Here is a 14,003-nt window from a genome sequence, read left to right as displayed (position 1 = left end):
GCTCATTTTCTACAATCGTTTTCATGTGACTAGGGGAGTAATTCAGAGATTACTACCTTTTTGAGGTCTTGCTTGCTGATTTTATACGTGGATCCCTTCAATCTGATTTCTGGACCATATCCCCCTTCCTGTTTTAAATCATTGGTACCAACATGGACCACGGTTACTAGCTGTTCACCCTCCCCCAGAAGAATGAACAATAGCTGCTCTATGACATTGTCAGCTCTGGCACTAACAAGACAACATGATATTCTGGAATGTCTGTCTGGTCTCTTCAGTAATGAAACCCGTATCACTATTTCTCTTCCTTTCTTCTTCCTCCACTCCTGTACAGTTGAGCCATTAGTGGTTCTGCAAACTGACTCTGATTGCATACCCTTGAAGAACCAGTGCCGTCATCAACTTCCAAATGAAACACCAATTTGTGAGCAGGACCCCAGGGTACACCTACACTAACTGCTTGATTTTCTTTGACTCTTTGGTGGGAAGGTAGCTGGGAATGCGTTAGGTAAATGGAAGTGGGGGTTGATGGTAATAGGTTAGAGCAGATTGGTGGGAATTAAGATAGATAGAATAAGAGGGCGGTGCAGAGTTGGAGGGTTGGATCTAGGATAAGGTGGGGGGAGGGGAGATGAGAAAACTGCTGAGATCCACATCACATGTGGTTGGAGGGTCCCAAGGCAGATGATGAGGCATTCTTCCTCCAGGCGTCGGGTGGCTAGAATCTGGTGGTGGGGGAGGTCCAGGGCTTGCATGTCCTTGACGAAGTGGGAGAGGGAGTTGAAGTGTTTGGCCACAGGGCGGTAGGATTGTTTAGTGTGTGTGTGTCCCAGAGACGGTCTCTGAAAAGTTCTGCAAATTGGCATTGTATCTTCCCAGTTAGGGGAGACCACATTGACCGCAACGGACACAATAGATGATGTGCGGGAGGTGCAGGTAAATCTCTGTCGGATGTGGAAGGATCCCTTAGGACCTTCGGTGGAGGCAAGGGAGGTGGTGTGGGTGCAGGCTTACATTTCCTGAGGTGGCAAGGGAAGGTGAAGGGTAGTTTGGTGGGGGGTATGTACCTAATAAGGGAGTCTCTTCCTCTCCCACCCTCCAAGCCCTCTCTTTCTTCCTCTCCCGCCGACCCAACCAGTATCCTTCCACCGACACACTCATTCGATTGGCTGAATTAGTCTTCACCCTCAATAATTTCTCCTTCGAATCTTCCCACTTCCTCCAGACCAAAGTAGGCATGGTCCCCAGCTATGCCTGCCTCTTCGGGTATGTGAAACAGTCCATCTTCCACAGCTGCACTGGCACCATTCCCCACCTTTACCTCTGCTACATCAATGACTACATCAGTGTTACCTCATGCTCCCACGAGTTGAACAGTTCATCAACTTCACAAACACCTTCCACCCTGACCTCACGTTCACCTGGAACATCTTGGACATCTTTCTCCCCTCCCTGGATCTCTCCATCTCCATGGCTGGAGACCGACTCACGATGGACATCTACTTCAAAATAACCAACTCTCACAGCTAACTGGAGTGCACCTCCTCCCATCCTGTCTCCTGTAAAAATGCTGTCCCTTATTCCCAATTCCTTTGCTGTCACCGCATCTGCTCCCATGAGGACCAATTCCACCATAGAACATCTCAGATGGCCTCCTCCTTCAAGGACTGCAATTTCCCCTCCCATGTGGTCAACAATGCCCTCCACCTCATACCGCCGCTCTTGAGCCCCATCCCTCCAATCGCAACAAGGACAGACCTTGCCCCCAAGGGTCTTCACCTTCACCCCACCAACCTCCGGATTACATCGCATAATCCATTGCCATTCCCGCCACCTATAAACATATGCCACTACCAGAGATCCATTTTCCTCCCCACCCCTATTTGCATTCTGCAGAGACCATTCCCTCTGCGACTCCCTTGTTAGATCCATGCACCCACCAACCTACCCTCCACTCCCTTGCCACCATAAGAAGTGTAAAACTTGCACCCACACCTCTCCCCTCACCTCCATCCAAGCCCCAAAGGAACTTTCTACATCCGACAGATCTTTCTCCATCTTCACATGTAATCTACTGTGTCTGTTGCTCCTAGTGTGGTCTCCTCGACATTGGGGAGACAGGATGCCAATTTGTGGAATGTTTCAGAGAACATCTCTGGGACATAGGCACTAAATAATCCCACTGCCCTGTGGCTGAACACTTCAACTTCCCTGCCCAGTCTGCCAAGAACTTGCAAATTCTGGGCTTCCTCCACCCCCAGATTCTAGCCACCCAATGCCTGGAGGAAGAACATCTCATCTTCCACCTTGGGAACCTCCATCTACACATGATCAATGTTGATTTCAACAGTTTCCTCATTTACGCTCCCTCCACTTTATCCAGATCCAACCCTTCAACTTGGCGCTGCCGTCTTGATCTGTCATACCTGTCCATCTTCTTTCCCACTGATCCGCTCCACCCTCCATTCTGACCTATTACCATCAACGCCCCCACCTCATCTACCTATTGCGTTCCCAGCTGCCTTTCCCCCCCAGCCCCACCCCCCTATTCTCATTTTTCTCTCAGCCCCCTTGGGCCTCCCCCTGCATTCCTGATGAAGAGCTTATGCTTGAAATGTCGAGTCTCCTGCTGCTTTGATGCGGCCTGACCGGCTGTGCTTTTCCAGCACCACACTTTTTGAAATCACATATTCCACTTGCCTATCTGTACTGCCACGCCTTAACTTCTGCTTTGGATTACTTACATTTCTGCATTATATTAGCCCTGACTTCACTTATTCCTAGGTTTTCTCAGTTAAATAGGAGTTCAGCTAAAAGTAATATGCTTTTCTAATTTACGGCAATTTAAAGACGGTTTATAATACCAGTTAAGTTTTTTTTACCAACCTATGAACTTACTCAAAAAGAGTAGAAAAAGAAAATCTCAATCCACCCTTCAAAGAACTCCAAACTTGGCACATTTTACTTGTTGCAGCAAACCTTCCTTAAAGCACTCTTTTCTCCTCTGCATAAATTTCCCCACTTTGAACCAAATTCTCAGATATATACATTTGACCTCTGTATCTGCCTGTCCTTCAAGTCTGTTGTACCATCCAATTAGATCATATCTGATTTGTGTCACACCTCTACATACCTGTCTTTCTTCCGTATTGCTATGCAATATATGGTATATTCTTTTGTAAATTTAGCGGTTTCTTGACCTATTGCCTCTTGTATTACATTAATTGTACAACAGGGCAGATTTGATGATATTTGGAACTTTTGATGCCTTATAATAGTGAAGCCCAGTTAGCTTTACTTGTGACAGGCTCCAAAGTCAACAAAATTTAGCCTATTTAATATTTGAGTAAATTTGAAAACAAGTCATTTTATTTCTAGAATTACTTTATATAAATTTGTGTTAAAATCCTAAGGAAATACTTGCACAGTCATTAATTATTGACTAGTTTGTTTCTATTTGTGTAAATTTATGGCCAGTTTGATTATTTTAATGTGTGAGGTTTCTGTGGTTTACACAGGAGTGTCATTTTTGTGCCTTGAGACTGCTGTCATGTTGTGACATGTCCTGTATGTTGTGTACTGTTTTGACCGCTGACTGACAGCACACTGATCATGCATTCTGTGATGATCTAATTTCTTTTAACAAAAGAGGAAATACATTTTTCTCTAATTTTAGTAAATTTTAAAATGATCCAGTTTAAACATCAAATTACATTCACTTTTACTCCTTCTGCACCTACAATTATGGTCTGTCATGCTTATTAGTCTGTCATAGAGTCATAGAGATGTACAGCATGGAAACAGACCCTTCTGTTTCCCAACCCAATCTAGTCCCACCTGCCAGCATCCGGCCCATATCCCTCCAAACCCTTCCTATTCATATACCCATCCAAATGCCTTTTAAATGTTGCAATTGTACCAGCCTCCTCCACTTCCTCTGGCAGCTCATTCCATACACATACTATCCTCTGCGCGAAAAGGTTGCCCCTTAGGTCTCTTTTATATCTTTCCCCTCTCACCCTAAACCTATGCCCTCTAGTTATGGACTCTCCAAGCCCAGGTAGAAGACTTTGTCTATTTATCCTATCCATGCCCCTCATAATTTTGTGAACCTCTATAAGGTCACCCCTCAGCCTCCGACACTCCAGGGAAAACAGACCCAGCCTGTTCAGGCTCTCCCTGTATCTCAGATCCTCCAACCCTGGCAACATCCTTGTAAATCTTTTCTGAACCCTTTCAAGTTTCACAACATCTTTCCGATAGGAAGGAGATCAGAATTGCATGCAATATTCCAACAATGGCCTAACCAATGTCCTGTACAGCCGCAACATGACCTCCCAACTCCTGTACTCAATACTCTGACCAATAAAGGAAAGCATACCAAACGCCTTCTTCGCTATCCTATCCACTTTCAAGGAGCTATGAACCTGCACTCCAAGGTCTCTTTGTTCAGCAATACTACCTAGGACCTTACCATTAAGTGTATAAGTCCTGCTAGGATTTGCTTTCCCAAAATGCAGCACCTCGCATTTACCTGAATTAAACTCCATCTGTCTACACTTGTCCTGTGACATCTGTTATCGAATTATGGCGAGACCATAAGAACAGCAGTAGACTATTCAATTCCTCGAGCCTTCTCCAGCATTCACTGAGATTATGGCTGATCCGATAATCCTCAAATCCACTTTCCTGCCTTTTTCTTGTAACCCTTCATTACCTTACTCATTAAAAATCTATCAATTCAACCCCTCTTTCTGCTGTCATTCACTTTGTAATTCTGGAAGAGATCCTTGTAATTTTTCAGCTCTGATAAGTTGACCAAATTATTGATAATTTTTATTTTCTGAATGTCATTTTTTTTAGTATTTTCTTCACTTTTGCAATTTCAAGTGACTCTCCATTTGCCTTTTGGTCATTACATGGGCTTTTTAATCAAACGTATTTGCATCCCCATTTCAAAAGTCTTTATTTTCTTATTGATATTAATCATAATTAATATTAAGTTCATTATCTTTGCTGAGTGCCTTTGTTTCTAAGGCTAACATAAATGTATAGAATGTAGCCTCTTAAAAGCTTTTATCTTGCTATAAACTTAAATTTTCTGGTTGTTAACACAAACTTCACCTGAACAAAATTGTTTCTGGCTCTCTCTGTCCCCTTTCTAACTTCTGCATCATGCCTTCTGTTTTTATTTGTCCCAAATAGACAAACTATGACACGATTTATTGAACCGTCAATCTCATTTCTTTTAATGTATTCCTTCTGGCTACCAATTTCTTGTTTTCTGTCTTTTTAAGATTTCAAATTCTAAACTTTAAGAGTTTCCTTCCTCCTCAATATTTTGTAGGGACTCTTGCTGATTCTGTAACTAACACTTATTGACAGTGTACTAAAAGATTATGTTGTGGTCTCTCCATCCTTTTCCCCCTGAAGTACATCTAGTTCCCTGAATATTTGTTCTGTGTACAGGTTGAACAACTTTGATGACAGTAAACAATCTTGTCAAACTCTCTTATCATTTGAAACTTGTTTGATTTTCCCTCTACTAGTCTGATGCTTGCTATTTTATCCCTTTATAACCTCTTGATACATTTCATGTCTTTACTGTCAGTGTCACATTTAAGCAACATGTCTTTTTTGATATAAGCACAATTGATAGTTTTTTCTTAGTCTGTGAAGTGTAAGTAAATGTTTTTTTTTATCTACTTATTGAAAACTGTTACAAAAATAGAAATCACTGGAGAAATTCAGCAGGTCTTATAGCTTCTGTGCAGAGAGAGTTAATGCTTCAAGTCCAGTGACCCTTCTTCAGAACTGAAAATCGTTCTTTGGTTAAATATTCCTTTTCTTGTTTCTTCTCCAGATCGTTTCCCCAGCCTCTGCTTCGAATGTTTTTTGATTTCTTTCTGTTGTGATTTACAAGATCTTTTTTAATGAGATGACCCAGTAAGCTTGTTGCAAAATGATGTATTCAATTGTTTTAAGTTTCTTGGGTAAGTTAACAAATAATGAATGCCTCTTGTCACTTGAAATGCATCTTTTGGTATATATTTGATCACATATTTCTGGTATTACTTCTAATACTGTTTCTTCATGGACTTTTAGAGGTTTTATTGTTACTCCATGTGTGCCTGGAACTTTCCTTGTACTGATTAATTTAAAAACACTTTTTTTTAAACCTCTGATGTCATTGTTTTGTTTCCATATCTTGAGAACTCCTCAAGTTTGGATTATTGTAAAATCTACTTGAACGTTCTGTCCATCTTTTTGCTACTGCATTCCTTTCAATAATACTTCACCATCTTTGTTTTCTGTTTGTTACTTTCTGTTTTTTTTAATCTGTCAAAGATATCTCCTATGAAATTCTCATTTTGTAATTTCTTTCCAGCTCCAATACTTCACTAAATCCCTCTGCACCATTGCACCATTTCTCTTTAGACTGTTTATGTACATCGTTACTTTGGTTTCAACTTCAATTCTATCCACATTTAAACTGTGTTTATATTTCTCTCTCATTGTCTCTGTCTCTGATGCAAAAATACACAGTTCAGTGGGTGGCACTCTCACCTCAGAGAGAAGACTGTAATTTCAAGACCTACTCCAGAAATTTGAGCGTGCAATTTAGGCTTACACTTCAGTGTTGCTTTTTAGATTCCATGGCACTATTTTGTTAAAAAAGCATGGAGTCTACACTTGTATCTGATCTAATATTTATTGCTGAGCTAGTATCATTAAGCCAGGTTTGCTAGTAGCTATCTAATTTCTGTTTATCTAAATTTGCTAAATGAAAAGGAAGCTGTATTTCCTACATTTCAGCAGTGCAATGTATTTCTAAAGAATGTTTTTGGTTGTAAAATACTTTGGGACAACTTGAGGTCATGAGAGGGTCTGCACAAGTACAAATCCCCTTTTTTATATAAAAAAAATAAAATATTTACCCAGCCTCTGGAATGAACCTCTTGCTGTTTAGCAATGCAAGATACACTCAGCTGACAGGGTTCATTTTGAGAAGTCTCTTTCTCCTCATGCAACAATGTATCATTTATCAAGGATTCAATTTTTAAAATTAGCATTTCTCACGGAATCAGGATGTTCTGAATACTGTCCCGCTTAGTATTGGCTGTGATTATGAAGGCTAAATAATTTAAGAAAACTACTTGTGAATTTAAACCTTTATCTTTGTTTTTCTGTATACAGTGTAATTTTGAGATGTTGACACGTTTTAGAAACAAAAAACCTTTCTAGTGGGATGAAAGTGGTCATCATGCTTACTCTGTGTTGAATTTTGGGACAGCATGATAACTGAAAGTTCCCGGGGTGATTTGGGAATTTCAGATTGGGAGTTCAAAACTAGCTAAGCACAAAATAGAAATGAGCTTGGCCCCAATTTTAAGCTAACACACTCAGTAAGCATGGCCATGTTAGGTGAAACTTGGGGCTATCGATGACTTCTGTTCAACAGTATGCTCACTGAAGCTGGGAATTTCTTCTTCGTTTTATATTTACTATGATGAGAAGTACTATGGGAAGCCCGTTGATTACTTTTGAATCTTGGGCTTTAGCTGAGTTTTGAGTGAACATGATTCCATAGATGGGAAGCTGCCATTTAAATCAAAGTTGAAATCCTGGTGGGAATAGAGATATTAAGAATTGTTTTTACCAATGAATATCCCATGTTATGAAGTATGTGGGAGTTTGCCTTGAACTACTCCCACATTTCACTTGGTGGCTCTTGAAGCTTACTCCCACATTTCACCTGGTGGTTTTTGATGCTAACAATAAAAGCAAACATATTTCATTCCTCAACACCTAGCTTTAACTTTCAAAACAAAATCTATCAAAGAACAAGACAAGTAAGTAAATTTCAAAATTGAAGTTGTCACTTTTCACATACTTCTTTTAAAAGATGTATTTTTTGTGATTTCTTACCAGTCAGATTTTGCTTCAACAGTTACTTATCTTGCATTCCATTTTGTAATAACTTGGTGAAATATTTTGAACTTCCTCTTCAAAATTATTTTTTTTCCCTTGTCCTAAATTAATGACTACTCAAACTGACATTGCAGCATCCTTTGAGAAGGATTCACTCGGTGAAAATTAGCTATTTATCCAGTAGATGAAGTCATAATCTCTTGACCTCCAAAACTGCTGTCAGAGTTTTGCTTTAGTTTGAAGCTGGTTGTCTGTGTGGCAGATATAATAGTTGAAAGTACTCTGAAAGAAGCCTTTCTATAAACTTGGTGCTTTAACAATCAGTCTTGTTTATTACAAAATGGTAAGACATCTACTTTTTCTGAAGAGGAACATCAGTATCACTCAAGTGTATTAAAAACTCTTTGAAAATGGATTATTTGTGAAAGAAAAATTAGACTTCCCAGGGTGAGGTTTTGCAGCTGGAAAAACATTTATTCTTGCACGATCTTCTTTTCCCAGGCAGTAATCTTCCATGTCCCACAGTTAAGTACATACTGTATTGATGTGCATATAAGCTGTTGTTTGTTTGCTTTCGAACAAACTACTGACGTGAAGTTCTGGATGCAACCTATATACAGGAGTGATTTCAAATAGCTGGCTGACTGACCATGTAGACAACATGGCACAACAAAGTCCTTAGTCCAAACATATCCATTTGTCTGGATGATCTGAAGTCATCAAAGGTGCTGTGGAAATGCAAGTCATTCTTTACGATCTGATCTTTGCTTTCAATTACCACAGAATTTCACCAGTAATTCCTATTTTAAAAATGACTCTGCTGCTGGATTAACCATTTTTGTTTTGTACACAAGCTTGTACAGTAATACTGTAGTTGTCAGGAGCAAATATAAATGCTCTAATTGATCAGAAGATCGCACACCATCTGTGTGGAGAACAGACTGGGTGTCTAGGAATGGACATTTCCTTAGGACACTGTATGAAGTTTGAATTTGTTGCGCATCAGAAGAGGACAAGTCACCACCAATAAACCAGCGTTTAACTACACCAAATTCACCTGAATTCATCATAGCAAGGCAATCTGCTTTCATTTGTTACAAAGTGTTATGATTTGAAACTTGTCACTCACTGTGTCACTGCTGTAACTTCTTTCTTCTTAGAAATACTGCTACATTTCAGGGACACCAGGTTGCCTCATGAAATAATTACAAAATGAAGTCACAGCCCCAAGTCCTCCAGTGTCAGTGGCAATGAGTAATGGGCTATTAGAGTCTCTGAAATTAATTACAAAATCATTGACTCAGAGAAGTGCTCAGAAGGAGCCCTGGGTTTCTTAACTGATACTTCACTCATTGGCTGGCTTACCTAAGAAGTGAGGTAATGAGGACATGGCCATTGGGTTGGCAACAGGAGCAGCGATGGGAAAGCCAGCAGGATAGTTGGGGACAGCAGTGAGGGGAGGTAGCCAAGTAAACGCAGCAGCAACTTGTCTACTACTTACTGTTCATATTGCAACTTTGAGTTCTCGTGTGCATAATGATGACACCAACTTCTTGTTCAAGTATGTGAACAGGAGATAAACTGAACTTCAAATTGCTAACCTGGAAAGGTCAGTAACACTCACATTTAACTTGCAGATGGCTCCACAGAGCACCATGCCACTGCCAGTGGTGTACCTCAGGAGTTCGAGTTTTCTATTTGACTGTTATTTTCATTGCTATTGTTTGAGATTCTTGAGTCACCTAAGATTCCAAGGTCTCCTTTCGGCTTCATCTTTCGCTTTCGGCTTCATCTTTGGCTGGAATTGATTCTGATGAATGTTGATTTGTGTATTTATTTATTCTTTTTGTTGAATTTCACAGTAAAACTATGAATTCTCATCAAAAACACCAGTTTATTTACTTTAATCTTTACTTCATGTTCTGTTCATCCTTTTCTGTTTCCCACCTCTACTGCAATTCTGGTCTGAGTTTTCAAAAGTATATCCAGTGTTGGATTTGGAGATTGAAGGTTAGTCAAGATCTCAGCAGGGAAGATTTGACTAAAGAGAGAAGAATTCACCTCTTGCTTATTTAGATACAGTACGTGTTTTGCAGACCATTAGGTCAGTTTCATCCCAACAGCAACTCAGTCTTTGAAGCCATTTCTTCATCAAACTCTGATAAGTGCAATGCCACTGCCATTATAGGCCAACTAGCCTAACCTAGATTGTTGGTAAAATTCTAGAATCCATCATTAAGGATGAGGTTTCTAAATTCTTGGAAGAGCAGAGTCAGATTAGAACAAGTCAACATGGATTTAGTAAGGGGAGGTCGTGCCTGACAAACCTGTTGGAATTCTTTGAAGAGGTGACAAGTAGGTTAGATCAGGGAAACCCAGTGGATGTGGTCTATCTAGACTTCCAAAAGGCCCTTGATAAGGTGCCACACGGGAGGCTGCTGAGCAAGGTGAGGGCCCATGGTGTTCGAGGTGAGCTGCTGGTATGGATTGAGGATTGACTGTCTGACAGAAGGCAGAGTGTTGGGATAAAAGGTTCTTTTTTGGAATGGCAGCCGGTGACAAGCAGTGTCCCGCAGGTTTCAGTGTTGGGGCCACAGTTGTTCACGTTATATCTTAATGATCTGGATGAAGGGACTGGTGGCATTCTAGCGAAGTTTGCTGACGATACAAAGTTAGGTGGTTAGGCAGGTAGTACTGAGGAAGTGGGGAGGCTGCAGAAGGATCTAGACAGTTTGGGAGAGTGGTCCAGAAATGGCTGATGGAATTCAATGTGAGCAAATGCGAGGTCTTGCACTTTGGAAAAAAGAATAAAAGTATAGACTACTTTCTAAATGGTGAGAAAATTCGTAAAGCCAAAGTACAAAGGGATCTGGGAGTGCTAGTGGAGGATTCTCTAAAGGTAAACATGCAGGTTGAGTCCTTGATTAAGAAAGCGAATGCAATGTTGTCATTTATCTCAAGAGGGTTGGAATATAAAAGCACCGGTGTCTTACTGAGACTTTATAAAGTTCTGGTTAGGCCCCATTTGGCGTACTGTGTCCAGTTTTGGTCCCCACACCTCAGAAAGGACATACTGGCACTGGAACGTGTCCAGCGGAGATTCACACAGATGATCCCTGGAATGGTAGGTCTAACATACGAGGAACGGCTGAGGATCCTGGGATTGTATTCATTGGAGTTTAGAAGATTGAGGGGAGACTTAATAGAAACTTACAAGATAATACATGGCTTGGAAATGGTGGACGCTAGGAAATTGTTTCCGCTAGGCGAGGAGACTAGGACCCTTGGACACAACCTTTGAATTAGAGGAGGTAAATTCAGAACAGAAATGCGGAGATATTTCTTCAGCCAGAGAGTGGTGGGCCTGTGGAATTCATTGCCGCAGAGTGCAGTGGAGGCCGGGATGCTAAATGTCTTCAAGGCAGAGATTGATAAATTCTTAATGTCACGAGAAATTAAGGGCTGTGGGGAGAATGCTGGTAAGTGGAGTTGAAATGCCCATCAGCCATGATTGAATGGCGGAGTGAACTCCTTGGGTCGAATGGCCTTACTTCCACTCCTGTGTCTTTTATGGTCTTATGGTCTTATTTGTATTATTGCACCTGTGTCTGAAGTTTATAACTTAAACTATTTGTAGGTAAGGATAAGGCATTATACTTTTATAGAAAATGATGCTGGTAAATAAGGCAAAAGCCCTGTGTACAGATCTAGTTGTCATGCTACGAAATGTATATAAAGACACAGAAGGTTTTTAAAAAAAAGATTTGCTAGGATGATACAAGAACTGTGACATCATAACCTATCAGAAATGAGTGAAAAGTATGGGCCCCATTGTTTTCTATCTTGAAAAATGATTGTTGAGGAATATCCTTCAAGTTCTTTAAAGTTATGAAAAGATTTGACAGAATTGGTAAGAGAGAATGTTTTCTGTTGTGGAGGCCAATATTATAAAATAATTATAAAGAAACCAGATATGAAATCCAGAAGAAACCTTTCTACCCAGGGAGTGGTGAGGATGTGAAACTTGGAACATACGGGGGAACAAAAGAAGAGAAAGGTATACTCTTGAAATAGGATGAGAAGAGAAAAGAGGTCTGTAGGTGTTAGTCTAATTGGACCACACACCCTGAGAGGCCCTGTTTCTGTGCTGCATATTCTATGTCACAATGTCATTAATGTTTAACATCTTCCAGATTAGCATTAAAATGGCCCAAGTGTTCATTTATGCCTTATGAAATAGCAGTGTTCAATGTGTTACTAGAATGCATGTGAACCAAGGACAACTTTTTACCAGAAACCCATGTGATAGGCTAGGAAAAGGCACATGGTAAAATGTCTGAAACTGTGTTGTGACAGTGCTGATTCTCTTCTAAAGCATCATAGTGAACTCACCAATTTAGGTAATCCTATGTTTTCTGGGCACACAAAGTACTGTAAATAATGCATGGTTATCTATAAAGGCAGAATGGGGATATAGAGTTCTAATACTTTGCATTTCGGCACCAGTCTTTTGTTTGCTTATTGTTTCAGTAATTTATGACATTGCAATAACACCAATTAACCTATATATTGTTGAGAGTAGTTGCTAGGCTGTACCCAAGAACAGACAGGCTGTTTTAATTTCCTTCCTCTCTTGATACTTTATCTTGCTTCCTCTCTGTGCTTTACTGCAATAACCACAACTTGCATTTATATAGCACCTTTAACATAGCAAATGTTCTAAGTTTCTTAATGTGAGCATTATCAAGTAATTATGACACTCTGGCATTAGAACAGATTCCTAAAAACTTGGCTACAAAGAGAGGTTCACAGCAGAGTCTTGAGGAAAGTGAGTGAGACAGAGAGATGGAAAGGTTGAGAGAGGGAATTCCAGAGCCTACTGTCTAGGCACCTGAAAGTATGGCTACTATTTATGGAATGAAGGAAATCAAGGATGCGCAGAAGAACAGCACAAAACATGATATGTTTGGTTTTGTAAAATTTTTGAGAGATCTTGCATGTTGACTGTAACACTTCATTGCTGTGAATAAAATTAAAGTATTGTGTTAACACAGTGCTTTTCCAGACCAACGGATGTCTCAAAATGCATTGCAGTCAAAGAAGTACTTTTTCAAGTGTTGTCACTGTTATAATGCTGAAAATGTGTCATCTAATTTGTGCTCAGCAAAATTCCATAAACGGTAGTGATAATGACCAGATCATCTTGTTTTGTGATACTGAGTGAACAATAAATATTGGCCACTGGGGTTAACCCTCCTGCTCTTGAATATTGCTGGAAAGAGAGACCTGTTGTCATAGAACTGTGTTTTGTGACCATCGAGACAAATACAAGCATGATAAATGTTACTGATCATAATACGAAGGATGCTTATTGTTTTGGTAAGTTGACTCTGGCTGTCAAAGGCATTTCCACAGAGAAAGCAATAGGGAACTTTGGGCATCTGGGAAATTCGAAAGACGAAGGTTTTAACATATTTCTGTACTCGCAAAAATGGGCCCTTGCATATAAATGTATAATATTTCCAGAAAGTATAAATGAGCCATGTTACAAACTTGATTGGTCATAATTTGGTTGTAAATGTAGCTATTGGCATACTCAGGGTTAATCAACAGGGACTTGAACCCGGACTGGTGATTTTTGTTTTAATTTGTTCATTGGATTGTGCTGGCTAGAGCATTTATTATCCATTCCTAAATTTCCCTTGAGAAGGAGATGATGAGCTGCCTATTGAACTGCTGTGGTGAGTGTGGTGTAGGTGCAACGACAGTGCTGTCAGGAAGAAAGTTCCACGATTCAGAGCTGTGTGAACCACAGCTGACACAATATTTAGGACTTTGAGTTGGTATATATTGCAGCATGTGGTTCCATTTTGGCAAAATGGAATACTTTTGTAAGTGGCATAGATGACTGATCTACAGGGCATTCTTTTAACTGCTAAATTATTAGAAAAAGTAACTGATTGCATTCAACATCCAAATGTTTGATATTTGTGGGTCCTTGGCAATGTGCATTCGACGTTGGCTAAAAGAAAGGAAACCGGTAAGTGTTGCTTCGCATTTCTCTGATTGGA

The 14,003-nt window shown here is 40.1% G+C and overlaps 1 protein-coding gene across 1 annotated transcript in view; it reads left to right on the top strand.

Annotated features, from left to right (window-relative positions):
* The window catches only part of LOC132825488 (uncharacterized protein C7orf50 homolog), a 408,037-nt gene that overhangs the window by 46,807 nt on the left and 347,227 nt on the right, over positions 1-14,003 (top strand). The window lies entirely within an intron of this gene.

Source organism: Hemiscyllium ocellatum, chromosome 20, assembly GCF_020745735.1.
Source record: "Hemiscyllium ocellatum isolate sHemOce1 chromosome 20, sHemOce1.pat.X.cur, whole genome shotgun sequence".
Classification (NCBI taxonomy): Eukaryota; Metazoa; Chordata; class Chondrichthyes; order Orectolobiformes; family Hemiscylliidae; genus Hemiscyllium; species Hemiscyllium ocellatum.
Note: the sequence above shows the minus strand (reverse complement) of the source record. Positions and strands in the feature narration are given on the sequence as shown.